Source organism: Cervus elaphus, chromosome 18 (assembly GCF_910594005.1).
Source record: "Cervus elaphus chromosome 18, mCerEla1.1, whole genome shotgun sequence".
NCBI classification, from domain to species: Eukaryota; Metazoa; Chordata; class Mammalia; order Artiodactyla; family Cervidae; genus Cervus; species Cervus elaphus.
The window spans coordinates 36000285-36018006 of record NC_057832.1 but is presented as its reverse complement, the minus strand read 5'-3'; the positions used below and the strand labels follow the sequence as shown (position 1 = coordinate 36018006).

At 40.2% G+C, this 17722-nt stretch overlaps 1 protein-coding gene across 7 annotated transcripts in view; it reads right to left on the bottom strand.

The window, feature by feature from the left end:
* Positions 1 to 7423, bottom strand: part of HDAC9 (histone deacetylase 9) — a 986419-nt gene extending 978996 nt beyond the window's left edge. For 2 of the 7 annotated variants that reach the window (XM_043872543.1, XM_043872547.1), the window contains exon 1: positions 7253 to 7387. The gene's annotated coding sequence lies outside the window, so the exon portion shown is untranslated. Of the gene's footprint in view, positions 1 to 7252 lie in introns of all 7 variants that reach the window. The other 5 variants (XM_043872541.1, XM_043872548.1, XM_043872545.1 and 2 more) reach the window with 5 other exon arrangements.
* Positions 7424 to 17722: the final 10299 nt, after the last annotated feature.

Here is a 17722-nt window from a genome sequence, read left to right as displayed (position 1 = left end):
TAAACTCAGTTAGAAATCTAAAACCTGTGTGAAGAAATATGTTTACTTCAAAAATTCCTCAGCTGTAGCTTCTCTGATGAAGTTACTACAGTCACCCATAATCAGGCTGAGTGGCTCACAATTTCCCTCTTTGAGAACAGTTGTACTCCAGAAGGGCAGGCACCGGAGCCAGGATGGTGCCGTCCCAATACCCCACCTACCTGCCACAGAGAAATGGTTCATAGGTATACACCTTACCTCAATCAGAGTGCACTTCGGGGATACTCAGTTTTAAATATTTACATTTTGATTCAAATACCCAGGGAAATCTTAAAGGAAATACTCAAATACCCAGGAAATCTTCCTCAATCCATGCTGGGACACAGGGTACAACTCTGTAAAATTAACAGAACACAGATGAGTCCCACACTGAGCTTGTATTTTGCAATAGAGCAGCAAGGGGATCTGGGCCAATGATTCCGATCAATGGAACTGGATCCATTTAAAGAAGAGATTTAAGTACATAAAACAGAAGGGGAGAAAAGTAGAATATCTATGAATAGAATTCAGAGGCACCACAGAGTAGAAAGGGGAACTGAGTAACAGAAGAACAAAGGAGGAATGTCTCAATAGACTTTTCAAGTAGATCAAAACAGTGGCATCTACTGAAAAAGCTATAGAAAGAACCCTATGACCAAAAAGGCAATGAGAATTCATAGTTTCCTGATTGAATTTAACAGTAGAAATCTACATATAGGAGAGAAAGGAGACACAGAGTGTTTTATTTCTGCCAAAACGATAAGTAGAAATAAAAATACAGAGACTCCACTCCACATTCTTACTTTTCTTTTTTTTCAAATTCTTACTTTTTATATGGAAGGGAGACAGATAATCTGTACTTCCTGCTGGGAAAATAAAAGGATGCATGATGCAGCACACTCTCTCACTCCTCTCTCTAACCCTCATCTTCCAGTACCCAGCTCTCTCAAGATGAATGAAGGAATCCAAGAGCAACTGTAGTGCTGAGATTCATTTCAATGGAAAAAAAAAAAAAAAAAACAAGCTTTTGCCCTGGAAACTTCGCTTACTGCATGTGAGTATGGGATGTGTATTACAAGACTATGGGTTTTGAAATCAGACCTATATTCAAACCCTGGTTCCACTCCTATCTAAATGACTATTAGCATTTCACCTTTCAAAGCCTCCATTTATCTGGGGAGAGAGGAAGGAAGAAAGAGGAGGTGGAACTAGGGAAAGTTGAACTCAGTTGCTAGAGATGAGAGGAAGATTAGATAAAATCATTCCTGCAAAGAGTTTGGACATTAGTTATTCTCAACTGACCCCCATTCCCCTAAACAATGCCCCGTAGTCACTGGGCCACAGATGTACAGTGAACCTAAGAGGGTCTCTAACCTCCAAGATAAAAGGAGACCATGCTGTGGGACTCTAAATCACAGGGTTGGTTCCCTCTAAGGATTGGTGGACCCAGTCCCTTAAAAATCTCTCCCATGTGGAATACATTGGAGACTAATTAATTCCTAGACTAACATTCACACCAGTGATTCAGACTCCTTGCTTATAACCACCATTCCTAAATGAGGCCTCACCACCACCATTCTCCTAAATCCCAAGAGAGTTTTCTTTCTAAAGAGTTGCATAGCTCTAGCTACTCTACAGTTCAATCCCATCTGCAGATGGTCATCATGCCTACCTTGGTCAAAAACTTCAACATTTCATTAAACAATCATTTGATCATAATATTTCTCCTTCCTTTCTTAGCAGTGAATACATCATTCTTTCTGGTCATGAACAACTGAACCCCACTATTAGTATATGGCGTATCCTCTCTTAAGAAAGAGTCCATATTCCCCTCTAGAAGTTGGTTGTGCCAACAGTGACGGAATCAGTTCTTCAGAGTGATTCTGAGCACCTTTCTGACTAAGTGGCTTCTAAGCCAGGTCTGTTGTCTAGCCCAGAGATTCTGTGAACTAGTCAATGTGGTGGAGATATGCTAAGGTAACCTCCAATGAGTCATGTCCTTGTATAGTTCCCTCCCCTTAAGTTTGGGTAGAACACATGACTTGCTTCTAACAAATAAAAGATGGCAAAGGTGATGGATGTCACTCTTGATTAGATTGTTATATGAAAAGGTGATGTCACGTTACTCATATATGTTATAGTGTATGGGAGCAAAAGATTCTAACTGGCTTTGAATAGCGGATGCCATGCTGTAAGAGGGTCACTCATGCCTGTGAGAGGGTCACACGGCAAAGAACAGCAGGCAGGCTCTAGGAGCTGTGAGTGGTCTCTGACAGCCAACAAGAAAATGGAGACCTCAGTCCTACAACCACAGGAGATGAATTTTACCAACAACCTAAGAAAGCGTGGAAGCAGGTCTTTCCCCAGTGAATCTCTGATAACACAGCAGCAGTGATGGACACCCGGTCAGATGCCTAAACAGAGGATCCAGTTGAGCCACGTGTGAACTCTGGAGCAATGAAACTGAGATCGTAAGTATGCATTTTTTAAGCTACTAAATTCGTAGTAATGTGTTACAAAGCAACAGAAAACAAACTGTCTACTAAGTTTATGTAATACCTAAAGTAACTAAAGTTAATTTTGATGATTTGCTACCAAATATCTTCAGTGATATTTGAGTGATCCGAATCTTATTCTTCTTCTAGTGGCCAATTCAAATTCCTCTCATCACTATTCCATTCAAACTAGACTAGTCTATACCCATCTTCTTATCACAGATTCTGTAGAAATGCGAAGAACGTATCATTTCCAGTAACCTCGACTTTTCTCAATCTCACCAGCAGTCTATACTCTCTCTGGTGCAGCAAAGAATATAAAGAATGGGAGTTTTCTTCTTTGGGTGTTCTAAACAGAATTCATTATAGCAAACAGCAAGTCACCCTTGAATAGTCACTTCTTTTTCAATATTTCACATTTAAAAATGATTTTAATGAGCTCTCATAAAACATACATTTAGGGGGAAGAAAAGTTTTATGTACACACACACACACACACACACACACACATTAACCTAATAGAGTAGAGAGCTCCTGGTACCATCTGCTTATTCTAAAATACTGGAAGTACTTTCATCAAATACATGAGAGCTTGTGTAAGATTACATATTATCAATACTACTTTCTATGAAATTACAAAGATTTCTTCTGCATCCTAATAATGTATTCCACTTTTAAATCTAATAATTTGATATCAAAAGTCTGTCACCTTGGCTCTCACAAATAATGTGGGCAATTACTCCCAAAAATTCTGGTGAAATTTGAAGGAGAGATTATCTGGGAGTATGAAGAAAAAGTCATAAAAGTATTAATACCGTCCCTACAGAAGAACAAATTGCCATCCTTTTTCTTTTTGTTAAAGTCTGATTTATCAAGACAAGAGGTCTATACAGAAAGAAATGACTAGATAACTGCATAAACTCTCTATTTAAAGAAGCAGAGCTAATATAAGAAAGTGGATGTCCTAACACCCCAAACAACATGTACCTTAATTGATACTGGCTGCTTATATAGTGGACTTCCATTACTGTTCTCTGTCAATACTCTTCAAAAATCACATTCTGAGTTCTCTCACCAGTGAGCCTGATGATCCTCAAGCTTAACAACTATGCTGATAAACTTCAAAGAAGCTCTGACCAATAAAAGGGCAGCATGCAGTTGCTAAGGGGGCAAAGGGATGTATGGGATATGGACTGACTGGAAGAGTGGATACCCCTCAGAGGTGGGTATAACTGATTTAAAACCAGTTACTAGAGTCATGGTTCTCCCCAACCAGCAGGCAACAGTAAGGGCCCAGTCACTTAGGACTATACTGACTGGCATAAAATCTACCTGCACATCTACCAAGTTCAGCATTTTAAACATCTAGGAAAGTTTGGGGCTTCCCTGGCAGTCTATTGGTTAAGACTCCACACTTGCACTGCAGGGGGTGCAAGTTTGATCCCTGGTCTTCCAAGTTCAGTATGCCCTGAGGTGGAACCAAAAAAAAAAAAAAAAAGCAGGTTTATGTAAACATCTAGGAAAGTTTAATTTATGGAAATGTCATAACATAGCCATGGGAGCAGCTTGCCATTGTGAACAGGATACAGGAAATATAGATGTTATCCTCAGTTTCACACTTAATCACTGGTGTGTGACCTTGGGTCTATCAGTGTACCTGCTGCCTCCTTCTGAAAATGAGAACAAAGTATCTTCCTACCTATCTCTCAAATGTTTTGAAGAATCACCAGAAAAGGTAAGAGTTATAACCACAAGCTAGGAAACAACAGTATGTATCTGTGGATACGTAGGATAAAAATTAAGTATGATGTCTTTGTTGAAAGCAAAGGGCTTCAAACAACAAAAGCTCCCACTAACTTAAATACTCATATAAATTACATTTTTAAAACATTCTATGGAAGCAAAAATAAAAAGCCATATTTGGATGTAATAACAAAAAATGTCCATGACTACAATATTTCACTAATGAGAAGGTACAGATGCTACATACAGAAGGATTTTATGATGTCCATATGCTTCTCAAATGACTCTCCTTGTTAGCTACTTCTCCGTATCGCTATTTAAGAATAACCTACACCTTCCCCACTGAGCAAGTATAAATTACAATATAACATGCTGTAATATTTAAGCAAATTCAAAATAGAAGTAATGCTAATAAAAAGAAATGAAAACTTTGCAACCCTAAAACAACCTTCAACACAGAGATTAATATAAATGTGAACTATGTGTATCATTTAAACTAGTTAATTAAAAAGGTTATCTGGTCAGTTACCTTCATGATTTAAAACTCCTTAAAACCCAAATATTATCCGAATACATGCCAAATATACACAATAAGTATTTACAGATAGTGCCAGTAACTTCATAAAGCAACTCTGTCTACCATAATAATAAGCACAAAACAATTGCAACAGTCTGCGACAATTTATAAAATAACCTTTTTAATTTCGGAAGAGCCTTTCTTATTTTTTACAGAAGATAGCAGTTTAATACGCCACTCTCCAGCCAGAGTATTTGGTCTGATTTTCCAATAAAGACCAGACCAACAGGCTGAATCAATTGCAGAAGGAGAGAAACAGGAAGACTGAAGGAAAAAAAAGAGAAGCAAAAAGCCCACCTCCCTCCTAACCTTAAACTGGTACTTAGCTTAAAACTCTAAACTTCCTTCTGCACAACCAAATATGTATCTAATGGTGTCCAATCTGTAGCAGGGATGACCGATTCAGGAAGAGAAAGGGGAAAGCATCTCTCCCTCTAGCTGGCGGGCTGATATCAAAAGTCAGATTCAGGATTCCTACTCTATATGCACCTGTTTGAGACTGAAACACATATGAAAACATTCACTTTTTCCCCACACAGAAAATAACATGTCCCAAGAAAATGCTTCTCTTCTTGAGATTTGCCTCATTCAAACAAAATGGATGAAAATAAATTACAAGAAAGCTTTACAACTGACAAAATTATTGTCCTTTTGAAAATATAATAATCTCATTAAACATTTTAAATACAAATGCCTTCCAAAAAAACAAAAACAAATGCTTTCCAGAAGGCATGTCAGTGATTTGATGTTTGAGTAATTAAATTGATCCAAACTGGAACAGTGGTTTAAAAGGAAAAGAAGGACTAATTATCTGTGGTAAAAAGCAAATATCACAATAATTTCCATAATAAACATCCAAAGTACCAAAGAGTAGTTCAAAAGATATCCCTTCCAAACATGATAATTTTAATTGTCCTCATTTACCAACTGCAACTTATTCTGGGCTGTTATTAATTACGGGATTTAAAAGATTTCTAGAACATCAGAAAATAACATCCAGACCTTTTCAGATGTCTAAGGATTTTCTTTCCAAATAATTTATTTTTCTTTAATATAGATTCTCTATGTACTTATTCCCTTTCCCTAGATGTCAATAACTGCCAGATTTGAAAACATAATTGTACTCCAAATACCTGTAATTCCTAAATCTTACCTTTATGATAAATCTCAGCACACCAAGAATATTTGTTGAATAAGCATTGTTATGCCACTTGGGGAGAAAAAAAATTAACTCTTCATTTTCTTTTCCAGTTAAACTTTTAAAGCCCTTCTTACCTCACTCCCACATTTTACACACACACATGCATTATTACTACACACAACACAGACATATAATGGGATCTGTGTAGATATTTCATTTCTCACAGATTTCAAAATGTTAGTTACTTAATCTACAAGTTCCTTTCAGGAGATTATACACACCTCCCGGGCAGGGGAAACAAGCACGAAAAGATCTTCCGGAAATTGGAGCACGGGAGACTCTGCGGAACCTGCAGTTCACAGCCCGGGAACCGCGTCCTCGGCTCCCGCAGCCCCTCTCCTCTCCCCCGTCCCGCTCCGGTGCCCGCGCTCAGGCCCCGGACCGCTCACTGCAGACCAGGGGGCAACCTCCCAAGCCAGACCACCGCCGCCCGCTCGGCTCTCGGGGAACGCCCCCGTCCCTCCCCGGCTCCCTCAGGTCCCGCTGTGACACCCTCAGGTGGCCTTTAATTAACCAGTTTACCTCAGGAAGTTTACGATTCATCACTCTCCTTCCACTAGCCAAGCAACAGCTTTATCTCCCATGGCCCAGGCTTCAGAACTTTTCTTAAACACAGAATTCAGACGTAAGGACTTGGAACTGAGGTCCCCCATGAAACGTCAAAGGGACCCCCACTAAGCGTTGCTCCCCTCAAGCAACACGTTGGCAGTACAAACTTTTCATTCATAACTCGACTCCAGCATCCACTGGGGGGTGTGCGTCGGGGGGCGGGGGGCATGAACCCTCGCCTCAGTCTAGCAAATGTCAAGCTCTGCACCAAAAAGATCACCTGGCCCCGAACTTGTGACAAAGGCGCCCTTCAACTCACCAACCTCCGGGCTGCGAGATGCCAGGCAAGCTGTGACGGGGTCCCGACGGGGATTCTGTTAACCTGGGGAGCCCCGGCCGGGAATCCAGCGGAGCATCCGGAGGACGCTCGGCCCGCGTTCCCAGGGCTCTCCCCGGGCACCAGCCGGCGACCAGGCTGCGGTGCCACTCACCTCCGCCCGCTCCCGCCAGGGCTATCGCGCCCTCCTTCGCCCCGCTCCGACGACCCCCTAACTTCTCCCCCTTCGCCCAACAGCCATGGTTCGCGGGGAAGAGAATGGCGAGGCAGAAGCACAGGGGTGACTGAAAGTTGACTCGGGGACCGCCGCTGCTCCGCCAGCAGGGACTTACCGGCCGCGACAGGCGCCTGAGGAGGAGACGGCGGCGAGGGCGGCGGGAGCGGCGGGGCGGGCTGGGTGCGCGCGGTGCGCGCTACGCGATGTGCGGGATGCGCCGCCGCCGCCGCCGCGGCCACCGCGGCGCGGGGTTGGGGGGTGGTTCGGCAGGGCGGCCGCGCGGCTGCGAGCTGTGAGCAGAGCCGGTGGCGGCGCGCGGAGGATTGGCTAAAAATAGCAACTCTCTGGGCGGGGGTGGGGGGCGGAGGTGGGAGGGAGACTGGGAGGCCGGGCCGGGAGCCCCGGCGCGGCGGAGGCTGGGCGGAGCCGGGCGGGAGGAGAGGCTGGACCCGCGGCGGGAGCGCGGACCCCAGCGCTGGAGAGCCGGGAGGCCCGGGCGCGGGGCAGCGCGGGGCGCGGGGACACCTGGGCGCGCGGCCGAGACGCCGGGAAGGATGCGGAAGGGACTGGGGGAACCCAGGGAGCCGCCTGGAGTCGAGCGGCGGGGAACTCCGCGCTGGACCGGCGATTGTTTCCCGGGGAAGGACCGGGCGCCTGAGACGACCCGGGATTTCCGAAGCCAAACACGCCCACGCGGGACGCAAGGTGCTGGCGGGGCGGTCGGGGCGCTCGTTCCGCCCGCCGGTCCCTGGGCTGCCCGCGGCCCGGCCGAGGACGGTGAGGCGAAGGCGCCAGCCTCTCAGGTGCGCGCCGCGCCGTGTCCGAGGCTCCACAGCTCCCGGACTTCTTTTTGAGCGAGGAGAGCGCTGTGGGGCGGTACCTGGAGCGTCCCTAGAGATGGTTGGAGTTTAAAGGATCATTCAAGGGAATTTTCCATTTGGGGTTTTAATGACCAAATGGGAAACGTGAGGAAATATGGTGACTGCTACTGGGAACATAAATTAGGTTTGTGGCGTCTTAAGACTGAACAGAGCGCCGTCCGCTCTGAAACCAACCTAAGAGGAGAGAGGTAGAGTTAGTAGGTCCGAGAACAAGAGGTGATCCCCTTCAGCGGTTAGTAAGTTCATTTTGTGGACTTTTTTTAAAAAAAAACTTCTATAACCTACTCCATATTATAGTATCACTAATACTTACAGAATCCTTTAAAACGTAGAACGCTTAAAAGATTTTTTTAATGTAATCCGAAACATACTTATCATAATATGTGATCATTCGAAGAGGATAATATTTATGGTGTAAGCTAATAATAATTTGACCCTAACACAACTTAAAGCTAGTGTTTCTACATGTACATGTATGGTTTCTTCTATGGCATCTCAAACACGGACTCAAATCCATGAGCTGACTCCTGATTAGGATGTAAACAGCAGGAGAGACATAACCAAGTGCCCTCATTTTCAGAGGGAAAACTGGATCCAGAAGAGCGATGTGATTTGACCAGGGTATCTCAGTGAGTGCCAGGGTTCAGTTTAATCCCTGAGATTAAAGCCAAACTACCAATGCTGTAAGACTAGTATAATTTTGAGAAAGTTCATGGTATGGTGCCTGTAATTTGATTTAAAATAGCGCAGCATTCATAGAAGAATGAAGGTGTGCTCTGGTTAGATTTAACCCTCACTTTGCACTAATCGAGAATTCACATTCCAAGCGTGGTCAGTTCAGTTCCAGTTCAGTTCCGTGGCTCAGTCATGTCCGACTCTTTGCAACCCCACGGACTACAGCACGCTAGGCTTCCCTGTCTTTCACCAACTCCTGGAGCTTGCTCAAACTCATGTCGATCGAGTCAGTGATGCCATCCAACCATCTCATTCTCTGCCATCCCCTTCTCCTCCTGCTTTCAATCTTTCCCAGCATCAGGGTCTTTTCCAATGAGTCAGTTCTTCCCATCAGGTGACCACTACCTTTAAATAAAAAGGTCACATTCCTAAAGGGCCTTTGGTGCTAGAGCTTCCTCTAGCTTAAGTTTCTGTCTACACTAGGAAATGAATTAATTAGGAAAATGAATCTTGTAATGGGTTTTCAGTGGTGAAATCTGTTGTGCTGACAAAAATAAACTCCTCATTCCTGCATGAATTAAGTACAAGCAGGTATAAACATCTAGTGACTTTCCACCCCTTACTTTCTAAAACGGAGCTCCTTCTGAAATGGTCATGTGTCCTTTTTTTTTTTTTAAAGATTTTTTGTTTGCCTACTGATGCTAGGAGGGGTTGGGGGCAGGAGGAGAAGGGGACAACAGAGAATGAGATGGCTGGATGGCATCACCAACTCGATGGACGTGAGTTTGGATAAACTCTGGGAGTTTTGGTGATGGACAGGGAGGCCTGGCATGCTGCGATTCATGGGGTCGCAAACAACGGACACGACTGAGTGACTGAACTGAACTGAACTAACTCAAAAGGAAACAATTTTCCCTCTATTATCTCTCAAGAAAAACTTTCTCCCATGGGAAGTCATTTTTGAAGTACCAAAAACACCTTTTCTGAAGCACAGAAAAGACATATTGCTGGGATTTCACCAGATATTTATTTAATAAAGGTGTGTCTGGCCAAACTGAACTTCTTTTTACCTTTTAGGGAAATGGTACAGGGCTTGTTATTCTTTACTTATCTCTAGTTTTTTATGTCTACCTCATCTAGGTCATTTTACAACAAGGAGCTGAATTCTTTGTCATTCTCTTAGATATTTGAATGCCACCTTTGAGCAAGGTACTTGCTAGGTGCTACTGGAGATTCAAATATTCAAAAGATACAGTTTAATAGAAAAGTTTCTTTTAAAAGTCCTGATGGCATTCCCACCGAGCTCTGTTCCAACCGAAATTATAGCATTCATGACACTTTTTTTTTTCTGGTTTTACTCTCTCCTCAACTGAGCAGGGGTCACACAAGAGTCAGATACAATTGAGCGACAGCACATTCACACAGCTGAACAGTGGGAGAACATAGATACCGCATTCATATTTCTTGTAATTTTTTAAACAGACTATATTTTAGAGAAATTTAGAAGATAATGTAGAGAGTTCTCATATATTCTCACACATACACATTTAATTTTTCTGTTACTAACATCTTACATTAGTACTGTATTCTTGTTACAATTAGTGAACTAATGTGTGTCTGTTAGCCACAAATGTGTCCAACTGTTTGGGACCCCATGAACTGCAGCCCACCAGTGTTGATACATTATTATTAACTGGAATCCATAGCTTATTCATATTTCCCTAGGTTTTTACCTAACATCTGTATTTTGTTTGAGGATTCCATAAAGGATCCCCCCTTCTATTTAGTGACCATGGCTTCTCAGGCTCCTCATGGCTGTGACAGTTTCTCAGACTTCCCTTGTTTCTCATGACAATGAGAAAGTTTTCAAGAATAATGATCAAGTATATTGCAGGGTGCCCCGCTTTTACAATTTGTCTTAACATTTTTCTCATGATGCGATTGAGGTTACGGGATTTGGAACGAAGATCATAGAGGTAAGTGCCTTTTTAGCACATCATAGAAAGAGTACATGTGAGCAACATGATTTATCACTGTTGATTTTGACCAGGGTGAAACCGTGTTTGGAAGGAAGTCAGTGTGCACAGCCCACACGTAAGGAGTGGGGAGTCAGTCCTGCCTCCTTCAGGGTAGAGAATATCTATGTCAATTTTTGGAATTTTTACTTTTACTTTTTTCTCACTTTTACTTTTTTCTCCAGAGATCAGCATTGTGCCCCCACCACCATAGGCTGTTATGGATTGCAAGACTGGGTTTAAACAAAAATTTTCCCTCTAGGAAATTCTTTCAGTAAAAGTAAAAGCCTGATGATAAATCTCCATTCTTTAAAAATGTTAGACACAGAGGGAAGATAAATGAGGTATTTGTGATGGTGGTGGTGGTGATGATGCTAGATGTTGTATAGTTTTCTTTCTAGGGAAAAGTATTGCATAAATTTTATTTCTGTTTGAAATGTTTGTGGCAGCCCCCCAGGGGGCCAGACCTCCCACTAACGCTTAATACCCTTATGACTTATTTTAGCCAATGAACTATTTGCAGAAGTGATGTGCCACTTTCAAGTGCAATTTCTAACAACCTTCCTGTTGTTCCTCTATTTCTCTTTGCCCTCAGCCTTTTTTGCATTTTTTGCAAATAAGGACAGCCCCTTCCAGAAATGAAGGCCACACAGAGCCCTCCACCATATCACAGAGGACATAAACATCAGCAAGGAATAAAACACTAAGATTTGGGGGTTTGCTGTTACACTTTTGCCTGACCTATCTAGTCAGACTGCAGAGTCCTTCCTGACTTCCTAAAATTGGAGTACCAAGTGCTATGCTTGATTCAGTTCTCTTCAGTCATCACCTCTGAGGGATAGCCTTTCAGGACCTGTTTGTGTTTGGTTATGATATATAGTATGTTTGAAAATGATTTCCTATTAGGTTTAAAAAGTAACATTTTTTACAAGTGAAAAAAAAAATCCCGTCCTTTAATTACAACCCTGTGAACAAAATTAATTGAATACCCACTAAATTTTTTTCTCAATATTAGTTTTAGGGTAATGCCATTTAAAAAGACATAATATTTAGAAGTAATGGAGAAAGACATTTAGCTAGAATAATATACCAGAGATAGATTTACTATGAAGCAAATGAGGCTTCCACTTCAGAGACCCTCATTTGCACAGATGCCTTCTAAGGCTCTGTATTTATAATTTAGTATTATTTTATTTAGTAGGGCCCCAAATATGTCTGAGCTTCAGATGCACCAAACCTGGCTCTTCCCTTGCATACTACAATACATGAAAGGATGAAAAAAAGAGCTATAAGAGTTATAAGAATAACGGGCAACATTCCCAGTCTTTGTATGTGACTTCCCAGAAAGTGTTCTGTGCAAGGTGGCCCTGAAGTTTGGGTTCCCTGGTCAGATTTAGAACTGAGTCAGCATGTGCATCTTTAATAAGAGAAGAGGGTATATCCAGCGTCAGGCAGAGCCTCTTGAACTACCCAACCTGAAAGGCCAATTCTGTATACCCACTGTAGCATCTTCCCATCATGGGGTTTTCATTTTGTTTGTAACCCCCCCAAAAAATATGTGAACACATTATTAGTCCTCTCCATAAAAGTTCTACTTTTCACTGAGATAATTTTTCCTAGAAGTCATTTTATTTTGAGAATAATTTTTCTCATGGTTGCTGATAATCTCCTCAGAAGAATTAAATAACTTTTTTCTGAATTAATTTTGTCCATTTCTAGGTCTGCAACAATGGATCCTGCATGGGTCAACATCTGTTCAGGAATTCCCCATTGAAGGGAGAGGTCTGTGCAGAAATAGAAGTTGGAATGTTACCCATTAAGGATTTCTTTCTCTTAACTAAATACTGAATAGGAACTAGATGAATATGTTGCCTCTATTTTTAATAATGCCTTTCTTATGCAAAAATGTGTGGGTCATAGTCAAGTTTAACCACAGCCCCTTGCTCATTTATGAAATACTCTGAACTGCAATTAGTCATGTGCAAATCTGAAGTGCTATTATCACTTTCCTGTTAGCAGGCTGTCAAACCAAGTTTTTGAATTACGAAACAATCAAAGAAAAGCCTTGCTTTTTTATACTTTCACAGTGAATTCCTTTTAAAATAAAGGCTTTCATATTCATGTAAAGTGACCTATGTACCTCAAATCTATAGCTAATAAGCTTACATTGAAAGAAAAGATCTCAAAATCTAGATGTATATTTAAATGCATATGCCTGTATTTATACATAATACTGATGGGTAAATTAAAGTGTTTGTTAGAAAATAATTCTTAACATAACTAAATTTTATGCTAATTAAGTTAAAGGAAGAACTTGAATGAATTAAAGCTATTTGTGGGCTGTTTTTCAGTATGCTTGAACTAATTGAGTTATATTTTAGCTCTTATAAAGTGTTACTTTATGATGTGAAAGCATAAATTTAATGTTACGCTTTGAACTTAGGCTATTTAACCAGCTGCATAATGTTTGCCATATGAATAAATATATACACATTTAAGGATGCCTTCCTTTCTAAAGGTGTCTGTTTTCAGTCCTCTAAGAGTTAAAGTTTGCTTTCAGCTGTGGTAAATCTAAATAAACAGTAGCTTGGGCAAGCTAAAAGTTTTATTTATTTTTTTTTTAACACAATAAGAAATCTGGAGATAGAAAGCTGCTGGTATTGGTTTGGTAGCTCAAGAATAGAAGGCCAAGGTTTTGTGATTTTTCAAGGCCTTTTCCTTATTGTCTAAAATGGCTGTTGCTGCACCAGACATCAAATCTACTTTCTACAGAGTAAGAAAAGGCAAAGGTGAGGGGAATATAAAATGGGTAACATATGTATCAAGGAAAATAGAAACTTTATCAGAATTCACAAACACACTACTACCTAGTTCTTATTAACCACACTATGTCATTCCATCAACCCTGTTGGGAAGGGAAGCTGGGATAACAAACTTTATTTCATATTTCTTAACTTAATATTTTTTTCCAGCCTCTATACTAGAGAATGACAAGGGAAAGAGAGTTTGAATGGATGAGTGAATCAACTTATAATATCTGCCAAAACTCCAAAGTTAAGTTTCAAAAAATTGATATTGGCTCTACTAGAAAAATTCTGTTAATTTATTAAAAAGACTGTGTTGTGTTACAGAATTTCAGGGAGTTTCAGAAGTTTGTAACCCTGATTTTAGTTATCAAATCTAATCCAATATTTACAAATAAGGAAACTGAGATCCAGAAGTTCTAAGTAATAGCCCAAGGCCTTAGTTGGGTCTTAATTTTTCCAGAACTAAGAGCCCCTCTCTGATCTAACACACCTTCTGGGGTCAGCATCCTTCTTCAAGTGAAATTCCTGCCCAATCTGCCTTTTCTGTTGGAAGGTAGGAAAAGAAGAGGAAGGGAGGGAAGGAAGGAGGGAGAGGGAGGGAGAACGTATGTCTACCATCCGTTTCTAAGTCATTACTTTCTTAGCCAAAATCACATACATAGTAAATATTTTTCACAACATTGATATTATTCAGATTAGTATTTAAAGACAGTTTAACACTATAACCCTCCAGAAAGGAGGGTTATATTCTATATATTCTACTGTTAGTAACTCTGCAGTTATTATTTCTAAACATTCAGAACACTGGGAATGTACCTTCCTTGTCTAAAAGTGATTGTAATTGCCTGTAAAGGAACACATTCTCTTCTATAGTTCTATGACTACCTAAGAAGATAGGATACAATAATAAATATAGTATTAAGAAAGTTTAAATGCAGGAAAAAGATTAATTTGAGGAGTGATTATTAACAAAAAGTTATTCTATAATCAATAAAATCACTGAAATCTATAATCATGTAGTGTTAAGTAGAGTTGGAAAATCTAGAAGAATCATTCATAAAATTTATAAACAAGTGTTTAAAAAATTTAATCTCTGGATTTTATTACATAACGAGCTTTTCCAGTAACTTCAGAATTTTCAATTTTTATTTTAATTCAATTCAGGAACACATAGAAAGTATTAAGTAAATTAATCCCCATTATACCATTGTCTATTTTCTTTTAATAATTTATAGTAATGTGAATTTATGTTTAAAATTATAAGCATTATTTCTCCCAAGCAAAAGAATAGCAATAAGCAACTTTTAAATGATCTGAGTGTCACTGGCAGATAATTCTTAAAAGAGAAAGCAGCAGCGTTTTAACTAAGTTTTCATAAATCGCCATGTTACTCTTAACCAAGTATCAAGTATGAGACAATGATGGAAGAGAGTGGAGGGTAACATGAACTTGTTTTTAAAGCTGGCAGTGCTTTGAGGTCAAGTCTTTCTTTGGACAAATGATCAACCTCAATAAGGCACAGAACATGTATTTTACTCTATACAAAAGAAACAAAGCCCTCCAGGTATAAAGACAGTGAACAAGTAACAGTCTGACAATGAATTATCATGGCATATTTGCTTTCTCTAAATTATGCACAAACAGCTCCCTCAAATCTCAAAGGTTTATTTCATGCTCATGAAATTGGTCCTTAGTAATTCAGCTTCCAGACTCCTCCATGATGTGTCTTTTTGCAGGCTTAGACACATACAGCATGGCACATATCTCAAAAGTATATTCTTGGCAAAGAGAGCACAGCTCTGGTGGACACTGGTTCTAAAAGCTTCTGCTTGGAAGTTACATACATCAATTCCCTTCATATTTCATTAGCAAAGGCAAGTCACTTAGCCAAGTCTATCTTTAATGCAGTAAGAAATACAATCTTCTCACATAGAGGAGCCTCAAATAGTATTGATATTATATGGTAATAATATAATAATATTTATTAAGGATTTCCTATATACCAAGCATTAGGCTAGGTGCTAGTACACAGACTGTCCCATTTAATTGTTATGACAATCCTAAAATTGGGGTACTAATAGTTATCGCCATTAAAGAAGAGGAAATTGAGATAGAGAAAAGTTAATTAATGCTAAAATCCTAGAGCTAACATGTGAATATTGGAGACTAAATTCAAACACAGGCGGTCCGCCTTCAGAACCTAGCTCCTAACCAGTGTGTGAAGTAACACACAGTCCTCATCCACAGTTTACAGCTGCCTCTCCTTTTTTTTCTTTGTTTTCTCTAGCTCCTCAACAAAACATTGTCTAAGTGTGTCAGCATATGCACTGAGAACACATAAACTTATCACATAAAACGTTGTATACAGTTGACCTTTGAACAACAGGAGAATTAGGGGCACCAACCCCGGGAGCTGAAAATCCATGTATAATTTTACAGGTGGACTCCCATCCTTGATTCCACACCCACAGATTCAACCAAGCATGGGTCACATAGTACTGTACTACATATTTATTGAAAAAATTCTGCATGTAAGTGGACCCGCCCCATTCAAACCTGTGTTGTTCAAGGGTCAACTATATTTGTTTTATCCCTACTATTCCAGAGTTCTAATCCTGGCCCTCTGATACACTAAATAAAGAGGAGTTTTGCTTTTAATTAAAATTTAAATTAGGCTTTGACTATATATCACAATTTATGGTAAACCACTCACCTTGAATAGACAAACAAATGACTGAATGGATAAATAAATGAACAAAATATTGACTGAGCACATTATTAAATGTGTCAGTTCATTTTGGATTCCATTCTTAACTGTTCATTTATACCCTGCTCTTCATCATCTGTACCTTTGTATAATCGGTAATCAGTATCTGAGTTACTGAGTCATATTTTCCGTTTTATTTCAATGGGATTTCAGTTTCACAGTAATCAGATCACATTTTCAGTTTAAAGGAAATATTTCATCCATTCTTTCCAGGCCCACTGTTTTCTCAGTCTGGCTCTGTGCCCAGAAGACTGGCCTCTGCAGACTACATCACCTAGTCTTTCTTGCCTTTAGACTACTGGCTGGCTTTTGTTTGTGGGAAGCTCAGAGAGAGAAGTCACACCATACTTAGTCCGACCACTTCCGCTCTGCCTAATGAGCCATAATTTGGCACTGACTGCATCCTTCTGTAGCTGGCAGCTCCCACAGATGCAGCTCTCATAGGGTTCTGCTCAAATGCTTTCACCCCTCAACACCTCACGCTGTGGGACATTAAAGACTTGTTGCTATTTCTGAGCTGTATGTACTTCTCTACAACTTGTTGCCTCCTCTCACACCGTCTACATTTCTATAAGAAGAGTGACTCAATCCCTCTTTTCTCCTTTGGTTGTGCCACCTGTTTTCCTGCTTGGGCTGTAATATAGGCTAACAACCACCTGTACTAAGAATAAGGTTTTAAATTAGTCAACCACAAAATGCTCTGTTTGCAGCTACCATATACCTATTTCATCATCACAAGAGTAAGGTTGGAGAGTTGTTTTAAGGGACATAAGGGAGCTCACCAAACCAAAACTCTAAGATGCTTATCAAGAACACTAGACTTTCCCATCCAACATTATTTAAGGTAAGTGAAATGTGTGTATTCCTCCAAGTTTTAGCCTTAATGAAAAAGGAAAGACCACTGTATGTGTGTGTTTCAATTTAAAATATAGATATGTATCTTCAATGGGCTTATCTGACACAATCTAAGAGTAGTATTGACATGACAAGAAACAGGCTGCATGGAAGTGAATCCTCCATATAAAACATGTGAATTACAGACCAAAAAGTAATCTGTTTTTTAAATACTTGTCACAGAGAAACATTCTTTCCATTATAGTGTGTTTTTAGGTGACATGATTGAAGAAAGTAATATTCCGGTCAGTCTTCAAAAGAGGCTGTTCAATACTCCCAACTCCAAAGGCAAACTTAGAATAGATGGTCTAACACCATAACGAGATGTTAAAAGAGAATTGGAAGAATAGGAAATGTCACCATTTATGAAGAAAAGGAAAAAAAATACTCCAATATCAAACAGCAAATTCAACAATGCAAAACCACAATTACTTTTGCACTACTAATACCTCTTCTGGATGCTTTTGTTTTATCTTAAACTGACTTTCCCTGAATGAATCCAGAGAATGGTAAATCCCCAGTCCCACCAATAATACCCTCCTACTC